General features: G+C 32.6%; 1 pseudogene; it reads right to left on the bottom strand.

The window, feature by feature from the left end:
- Positions 1-5,482: 5,482 nt before the first annotated feature.
- Positions 5,483-10,311, bottom strand: part of LOC141494551 (isopentenyl-diphosphate Delta-isomerase 1-like) — a 27,884-nt pseudogene continuing 23,055 nt past the window's right edge.

Raw genomic sequence — 10,311 nt, forward strand, 5'->3', positions numbered from 1 at the left:
CCATGTTTGAGTTGTGAGTCCTCATCAGTATGACACAATTGGCAATAGCTTTAACATTAGGACAATGTCTGCATACCATTCATAGTTCAATATTACTTTGTTGTTAATAGACTCCCTACAACTCGATCTCAACTGTGCTACCAGAACCTTGACACTTTCCATGGCATGGACCCCTCTCTGGGGGCAAGCCCATCCCAGGATGGTCCTGTTCCTCACAAAGGAAAGAGAATTCTCCCTGAAGATCACAGTGGCTTCTCCAGGGTCAGTCATGCTATTGCACTGGATACTTCACAGTGCCTGCCTGTCTCCACTACTCTGGCTTCAGAGATCTGAACCTAATTTGCTTTCAGTTGAATGAGGGCAATGGAGGTCATCAATTACCCTTCACAATGGCACTCCTCTATATCTAGCACCAACTGATCCATGATCAAGTACTGTTCACATAGAGGCTTTCTCCATTTATGCCTTCAAAGTGCTCAGTAGTCTAAATAAGAAAATATGTCACATAAGAAAAAGAACAATGTAAGCTGATTTGGAGTCAGATTCCAAATATTTGTAATAAAATAATGTTGAAAGAAGACAAAAATCTGCTTTGGATTGGATGAGGCACTACATCTCTAGGGAAAAGACCTGTTTGTTTCTATTTTGGGGGGAGAGGGGATGAATTTGGAAGAGAAAAGAATTCAAATTCAGTAAAGGAAACTTTCTAGTAGTATGATCCTGAACAAACTATGTAACTTCTGTAAGTCTTGATTTCTTCATCTGCAAAATGAGAATGATAAAGGATCAGAGATTTAAGAGGTGAAAGGGACCTTAATATTCAACTATTCCTACAATCATTTTACATCTGATATACATGTAAGAGATGTTAGAAAGAAGAAATGATATAGTTATTAAGTGGTAGAATTTGAGTCCAAGTCTTCTAATTACAAATCTAATATTTTTTTAATTTAATTTTAAGAAATTTTGATTACCAAACTTGTTTCTTCTTTCTAGCCTTTCCCAAACCATTGTCAAGGCAAGCAATATGATATCAATTATACATGTGAAGATTTTCAAAACTTACTTCATATTAACTTTGTGGCCAAACAAATAAATAAATTTAAATCAATAAACTGTGAAAAAAATATTCTGTACACCTTCAGAATTGTCTTGCATAGTTGTTTTGATCAAAGTCCCTAAGCCTTCTTAATTTGAACATCATTATAATAATATTATTATTATTGTTTAAAATATTTTTCTTGTTCTGCCCACTTCATTTTGCATCAATTCAGATGCCTTCCCATGTTTTTCTGGAACCATCCTGATCATCATTTCTTATAGTACAATATAGTACAGTATAGTATTCTACTATAATCAAATAGGACAATTGGCTCAGTCATTCTCCAAATTGATGAGCATCTTCTTAATTTATAATCCTTTGCAACCACAAAAAAGAGTTGCTATAAGTCTTTTTGCAAATATGTCTTATTTCTCCCTAGAAAAGTGCTCCTTAGAATTTGTATTCAAGTATCTATAGATGCAAGTATCTATACTTAAAACAACTTAAAAAATTTCCTAAAAATTCACATCCAGAATGACTAAGCCCCATTTTCATGAAGAATAAAAGTAATGAAACTAAAGTTTTGAGACAATACCAATTTCCTTAGAACTCTTCTAGGGAGAGGATTCTGGGCAGATTTTGAAATAAGGCAGGAAATTACTTGACTCTTCCAAATTCCCCCCACATATAATTTGAAATATTGCCTCAAAGTGAATCCTGGAAAGGCAGAAATAATTAAAAGTCAGGGTAAAACAATTGTCCGACATCATACAATTATAGAGGATGTTGGGAAAGCCCTGACCTTTTGGAGTGGTGATCTGGCTGGATTGAAGCACAGATACTCAGTTCAAATACCTCTGAATCAATAAACAGCAAGCCCTGGGACCAGCTCTGTCACAGAAATCTTAGCTTCGGAAACTTTTGCTCCATGTTAAAAGGGGAAGATTGCAGTGCTCTATTGGCACTAGAAACTGGGACCAATGCGTTTTGCAGGAACAATCCCAGGTGTCTGTGGGCAAGGAAGATCAAGCACATCAAGTGAGTGATACAATAGAGGGGCTGGGATCCTGCTGGCTATGATCAGTCAAGGAAGAGTGGAGTCAATGGTTTTGGTTCCAGGGCAGAGGGGTGAGTTGAAGCTTGCAACCAAAGAAGGGACCAATTGGAGTAAGAGCATTTATAGTGACAGTGGTGCTGTAGCCTTGGTTGTGGCTTAGGGGCAGAGAGGAATAGTTGAGGTCAGGCCCCCAGATAGAGCTCAGAAAACAACAGGCCAAAAAAACTGAAGGTAGAGACACTATCCCCATACCTCAAGAGCTCAGCACTAACATGAAACTAAGAGTCAAGAAATAAGAAAAAAGAAAGAATCTGACCATGGATAACTACTATGGTGATGGAGAAGATCTGGGTTCAAACTCAGAAGACAGAATGAAGTTACAAAGAGCTATTTCCACTTCAAGGAAAAAATGAAATCATCTCAAGCCCCCAAAGAATTTCTTAGAACTTTAAAAATCAAGCCAGCTAGGTTGAGGACAAACAAGGGGGAAAATGAGAAATGCAAGAAAATCAAGAAAATTACGAAAAGAAAGTCAACCAACTGGTAAAAGAGACCCAAAGACTTATGAAAGAAAAATAACTCCTTAAAAATTAAAATTAGGAAAGGGGAAGGTAGTGTCTTTATAATAAACCATTAATAATAAATCACTTATATAAAACAAAATCAAAAGAATGAAAAAATTGAAAAAAAATGTGAAATGAAATACAGCTGACCTGGTAAACAGAGCAAGGAGAGATAATATAAAAATTGCTGGACTAAACTAAAAAGTTTAGACAATATGCTTCAAGAATTGCTCTGAAGTTTTAGAACTAAAGGATAAAACAGAAATTTTTAAAATCTACTAATGATCACCTGAAAAAGATACAAATATGAAAACTCACAGAAACATTGTAAAAAAGTTTTGAAGTTATAGGTCAAGAAGAAAATACTATAAACAACCAGAAAGAAACAATTGACTAATTAATTACTGGGTAGCTACAGACAGGATAATACAGGATTCATTAGCTTCTATATTAAAAGATTGAAAGGCACAGAGTATAATATTCCAAAGATATATTCAAAGATATGCCAAAGGGCCTAGTTTGTAACTGTGAGTACCTCATTCAGCAAAACTGAGTGTGTTAGGGGCAGCTAGGTGGCACAGTGGATGGAGCACCGGCCTTGGAATCAGGAGTAACTGAGTTCAAATGTGACCTCGGACACTTAATAATTACCTAGCCATCTGCCTTGGGCAAGCCACTTAACCCCATTGCCTTAAACAAATAAAAAAAATTTTAAAGAATAAAAAAAGAATTAGGAGAAACATGAAAAGGTAAATGTGAAAGCCCAATTATAAAGGATTTAATTAAGCCATGCTGTTTGTTTCTTATATAAGAAAATATCAACTGTGACTCTTAAGAATGATTTCATTTCTAGGGTAGCTTAAAAGAACACACATAGACAGAAGGCTTGTAATTAAGTTGAGTATGATGGGATAATCCTAAAAATAAAATTGGATAAGGAGAAGTAAAATGGAGCAATTGTTTCCTAGAAATGAGGCACTCATGGGAAGAATTGTTACAGTGGAAGGCAGGAAGAGGTGGGGACCTGGAAGTGCTATAAAATTTTATTCCCATTATAAATGGGTTAAAGAGGGACTAACTTATATAGGAAGAAGAGTATAAAGACTTTCTTAACAGAGAGAGAAATAGAAGGCAGGGATGAGGATAAAGGGGGGACTCTAGGAATGTGTACATTTCAGGCAATAAGAGAGTAAGGGGAGAGGATATGGGAGGGATTATCAAAGGTATGAAGATTAAGGAGGCAGTGGTCAGAAGAAAATTTGCCATCTGAGGAAGGATAAATTAAAAGAGAGGGAGAGAAAGATAAACAGAAAAAAAATAGGCTGGAGGAAATTATGGTATGAACTCACCCTTAAAATGGAAGGATATAACAGAATGGATTAAAAATCAGAACTCAATAATATGTTGTTCACAAGAAATTCACTTAAAAATGAGAGACACATAGAGTTAAAATAAAAGACTGATGCTAAAATGCAGAGATCACAATCATGATCTCACACAAAATCAAAACTAAAATAGATTTAATTGAAAGAGATAAACAGGGAAACTACACAATGACAAACAGTACTATAGATAATGAAGTAATCGTACTAGTAATGCACCAAATGCCACAGTATCCAAATTATAAAAAGAGTTAAATGAATTATAGATGAAAATAATAAATCTACAATAGTGATAAACTTCAATCTTCCTCTCTCAAAAATGGATGTTAATTAAAAAATACATAAGAAAGAAATAGCATCTTAGATAAGCTACATATGATAAATATCTGGAGAAAATTGAATGTGAATAGAAAGGAATATACATTTTTTTCAATGATACATGGCACCTTTACTTAAGTTGTCCATACAAAGGCATAAAACTTGCACAGTTAAATGAAGAAAATTAGAAGTATTATTTTTTTCAGGTCATAATGCAATAAAAATTATATTTAATAAGGAACCATGGAAATACAGATTAAAATTAGACTAAATAACTTAATCTTAAAGAATTGGTGGGTTTAAATGTCATAAAACAATAAATAATTTTATGAAAGAGAATAATAAGACATATGCCAGAACTTATGGGATGCAGCAAATGCATTAAATAGAGGGACAATTTGATCGCTAATGTTTGCATCAATAAAATAAAGACCAAATCAATGAATTGAAAATGCAATTAAAAACTTGAAAAAGAGCAAAGTAAAAAGCTCTAAATCATGAAATTTGGAAATACTAAAAATTAAAGATGAAATTAATGAAATTCATCATAAGAAGATCATTAGAGTAATGAATAAAACTAGAAGTTGGATTTTTGAAAAAAAGATAAATCATTAGTTGATGTGATTTTAAAAACAATTAAATAATTTTTAAAAAGAATTTTCTGTACCAGTTCAATATAATTACACTGAAATTATTTCATCATGCTTCAAAATAGCCAAGTAGATTAAAGCAACATTTTATTTAGCAGTAAATATCTTCCTCTTTTAAACAAAAATTTTTATTTGAACCTAAATAGAAACATAGACACTGAAGAAGCCTATCCTAATTATATTAAAACTTCATTTGTGCAAATACACCACAGATTTTTCCAGCACATAACAAAGGAAATTAATGTAGCTAAATTTTCAATGGGTCTTCATGGATATGTGTTTTTTTCTTAATTTTTAAATAGAATATCTTCTGCATGTATATACCTTATGTTCATGTGTACACATGAGACATACAATTTACAGTCACCTAGCTAGTGTTCTTTCCACATATTTGAATCATATATGCCTTCTACAAAAGAACAAGTTAATTTTAAAATGACTTAAATGTGGAGTACTATAGAGCCACATTTTTATATTTCATGAATTTTCTCATATTCAACAAATCTATTCAAGTGATTCAAGTCATCCCCCCATTTTAAAAGAAAAGTAAAAAAGAAAAAGAAAGGAACATATCAACAATGATTTTGAATGATAGAATAATCTGCATTTCACTTCTAATTGCTCTTGCCCAAGAATTCTAGTTCTTTTTCAGTCAGATAATAATAACTTTTAATCTCATTAGGATGTGGATCTGAGGTTGTATTCTTTCTCATAAATAAGATATAGTCAATTCATATCGTCCCCAAATCTCATCAGTTTGCGTCTTTTGGTGAATTCATATAAGATAGTGAATCTCTTCTAAAGGAACCTTTTCCAAGGAGATTCCCAGTTTTGCCTTTAAATGTATCTGAGCTGCTTAATCTTATGGCATTATTTTCTTCCTGTTCTCTGGGGTTACTTGGTTGATGACTGCAAATGTTTATTTTTAAAAATCTGGAAAAGTAATATTAATGTCTAATCTCTGCTTCAGTATTAACTTGGTTTTGAATTAAATAAGAAAATCAATACTGTTTTTATTTGGGCAACATTTCTTCTTGGTCTCTGCTCCAATCTTAATGTTTTCATCACTAAGAATATACTTCTCTGCAAGGAGCTGAATTTACTGCATGTCAAAATTGTTCGTGTTTATTTCAAGTTTTGTTGTGTTATGTTTGATACTTCATAAGAAGCCTCCTCTCCTGCAGAAGCTCCACGCCCACAGAGGTTCCAGTGCACAACTATGAGCTGCCAATTGCAGTGCTGGATGAGGAGTTTTCTCAGTTTGTTAAATCTCTATTTGTATATTAGATCTCTATTTTGTAATTGTGTTCATAGTAACTGGTTTGTCTTGACAGATAAACCCCAAAGTATTTTTTATGTCTGTATTCACATTAAATAGGATTTCTCATTCTCCCTCTTCCTGCTGGGTTGTTTTTTTTTTTGGTAATAAGTAAAACTGCTAATGATTTATGTGTTTATTTTTTATCCTGCAAATTTGTTAAAATTGTGTTTCAACTCATTTTTAATGGATTCTTTAGGGATTTCTTATCTGCAAAGAAATACAGTTTTGTTTCCTCATTTTCTATTGTTATTCTTTCAATTTCTTATCTATTGCTATAGCTAGTAATTCTATTACAATATTGAAAAATAGTAGTGATAACGGACATCCTTATTTAACCCCTGATCCCAATGGGAAGGCTTCTAATTTATTCCTATTACTATAATGCCTGCTGTTGGTTTTAGATAGATACTTCTTATCATTTTAAGGAAAGTTTCATTTATTCCTAAAACATTTCTAATGTTTTTAATAGGGGTAAATGTTATATGTGGTTAAAATATTTTTCTGCATCTATTTATATAATCATATAGTTCATGTTATGTTTCTTAATATTGAAACAACCTTGTATTACTTGCATAAACTCCACTTGTTCTGATATTGTATCATAATCTCTTTGCTACTGTTTCATTAAAAATTTGCATCAATATTCATTAGGGAAATTGACTTGCAATTTTCTTTCATTGTTTTTGTTCCACCTTGTTCAGGTATCAAAATCATATTTGTGTCCAAAAGGAATTTGGACTTTTTTACCTCTTTTTTCAAATTATTTATATTGTATTGGGATTAATTATTCCTTAAATGTTTGGTAGAATTCATGTGTAAATCTACCTGCACTAAGGATTTTTACTTAGGAAACTCATTTATGACTTGTTTAATTTATCTTTCTAACATGGATTTATCTAAGTACTTTATTTCTTCTTTTGCTAATCTGGTCCCCTTCAAAAAATTAGACTGTCAGTTTTGTTGATGAATAATTGAGTAGATAACTCCTAATAATTGCTTTAATTTTAACTTCATTTGTCATATATTTACCCTTTTCATTTTTGATACTGGTAATTTGATTTTCTTTCTTTTTAAATCAAATTTTAAAATAATTTATCTATTCTATATTTATAGAACCAGCTCCTAGTTTTATTTATTAATTCAATCCTTTTAACTTTTTAATTTTATTAAATTTTTCTTTGATTTTCAGAATTTCCATTTTGATGCTTAATTGGAGATTTTTAATTTGGTTTTTTTAGATTTTTTTTCCTTGCATGGCCAATTTGTTGATCTGTAATTTCTTTCTTTTACTGATATATGGCCTTAAAGATACAAATTTTGCACTAAGTATTGCTTTAGCTGCATCCCACAAATTTTTTATATGTTTTATCAATATCATCATTTTTAATGGAATTGTTAATTATCTCTATGACTAGATAAAATTATGTTATTTAGTTTACAATTAATTTTTAATCTACACTTTTGCAAACCTTTGTGGAATATAATTTTTATTGCACTATGGTCTGAAAAAGGCACATTTAATATTTCTTCATTTCTCAATTGTTTTGTGAAGTTTTCATACCATATTATATGACCAATTTTTGTGAAAGTGTCATGTACATAAGAGAAAAAGGTATTTTCTTTCTTTTCTGACTGAGTTTTCTCCAGGTCTATCATATCTAACTTTTCTAAAATTCTGTTCATCTCCTTACTTCTTTTTAATTAAAATTTCATGGTTAGAGTCATCTAACTCTGAGAAGAGAAAGTTGAGATCTTCCAATAACTTATTTCTTTTTTCTCTTTTACAAGGCAATGGGGTGAATTGCCCAAGGTCACAAAGCTAAGTAATTATTAAGTGTCTGAGACTGGATTTGAACACAGGTTCTCCTGGCTCCAGAACCTATGCTCTGTCCGCTGCACTACTAATCTGCCCCCTCCAATAATTATTTCCTCCTATAAAACTTAACTTTTCCTTTAAGAATTTGACTGCTGCATTGTTTGGTAAATAGATATTTATTATTGATTTTATTTCAGTGTCTTTTTATCAAGATTCAATTTCCCTGTTTATCTCTTTTAATTACTTTTAATTACTACTTTTTTTTGCTGTCTAAGATAATGACTGTTACTTATGCTTTCAGGGTGATATTATCTGGGAAGAGGTGTGGTCACTGCTCCCATGGGGAAAGAAATACTACTATGTCTCAGAAGCCCTGCTCTCTTATGACTACACAAAAAATACTGCTCCTTTGGGACAGGAAATACGCTTCTCCCCTTGGAATTGTGATTCAGAAGTGTTTATAGGCAATTAAGTTGCCAAACAGTACCCTATTTTGTACTCAGTGCTAGCACTGGGGTCTCCATAGTATCTTTCTGACCAGCTTCTCAATTTCTTACCATTCCTGCTTTGAAAACTCCTGACAAAGAAGCTGCTGCTTTTGCCCCCTCTATTGCCCACTGGTTCTGGACCAGTCCTCACCCCAGTGCTAAAGATCTTGTCTTCTGCCAGATCCTTTCTGACAAACTTCTGAAGTGTCTTGAACTGGATTCCAAACTTTTGTTGGTTTTGTCACTCCAGAATTCCAAATTTGATATTATTTTAAAATTTTTTGAAGAAGAATGTTGGGTGAGCTCAGCTGCTTCCTTTCTTCCTCCATCTTGATTACTCCTACCTCCAACAGATCTAATTTTATTGAAGATTGTTTTGGAAAAGTTGTTTTGCATGTTTTAAATTGCTAAATACAGTTTTTTTATTTCCATAGAAGGTAAGAAATTAAGAAATGCTTAAGCAAATTGAATTAAATGTCCAAGTCAAACAATAATACAAAAGGAAAACTATTATCTTTTTTTGGGTTGTCGCTGAAATTTTGTAAGTTCAAAAAAATTTTACTTAGGGATTGACAAAGTTCATAATCTTACATCTACAAATCTGAGCATGTTGTGCATGACCTGTGCCACAGATCAAAACTCAGTTCATAGGGTTAGGTCTTCTTTTGAACTAGGCTCAAAATGAACATATACCCACTAGAATTAACCACCTTTAAATTGTAGTACCCTCCTAATTGGGGGCAGCTAAGAGATACAGTGGATAGCATACCAGTTAGGAAGACTCATCTTCTTAAGTTTATATCTTCCTCAGACACTTACTAGCTGTGTGAGACCCTAAGCAAGTCACTTAACCCAGTTTGCCTTGGTTTCCTAATTTGTAAAATGAGCTACAGAAGAACCACTCAAGTATCATTGTCAAGAGAACCCCAAATGGGATCACAAAGATTTAGTTGAACAAGACTGAACAACTACAACAAACTATTTACTCAGAATCCTAAGTGGAAAACCCAAGAAACATTCAAGTAATTTAATTTTTATGAGGAGATAAAGAAAGGAAAATAAGTTAAGATTAGAGATTTTGGCTTTGTGTTTGGTAGTATTTGGGGGGAAATTCCTTGGATGTCTTAAAGCTGGAAGAGTCCTTAAAGATCATCTAGTCTAGATGCTGTTAAGAATTTTTAATGTGTCATGGACCCATTGGCATTCTGTTGGGACCTATAGAGACCTTCTCAGAAAAAAATATTTTTAAGAGTATAAAGAAAATACAAAGGATTACAAAGGAAGCAAATTATATTAAAACATAGTTATCAGAAAAATTTAAACAGATTTAGGAGTCACTAGGTGGCTCAGCAGATACAGCACCAGCCATGGAGTCTGAAGAACCTGAGTTCAAATCCAGCTTAGATACTTGATACTTACTAGTTGTGTGACTTTGGGAAAATCACTTAACTCCATTACCCGACCAAAAAAACTAGCAGAAAACTATATTCAAAGCCCTAGGGTTAGAAACTTCTGATTCTCCTCTGCCTCCTAGTATTATGGATGAAAAATTTGGAAAAGTTAAGTGACTTGTCCAAAGTCACTCTTTAAATTGTAACCTGGGTCCTCTAATTTTAATTATAACAGTAATACTGATAAACTTTTACATAGTACTTGCTATGTGCCTCACGCAAT

Source organism: Macrotis lagotis, chromosome 1, assembly GCF_037893015.1.
Source record: "Macrotis lagotis isolate mMagLag1 chromosome 1, bilby.v1.9.chrom.fasta, whole genome shotgun sequence".
NCBI classification, from domain to species: Eukaryota; Metazoa; Chordata; class Mammalia; order Peramelemorphia; family Peramelidae; genus Macrotis; species Macrotis lagotis.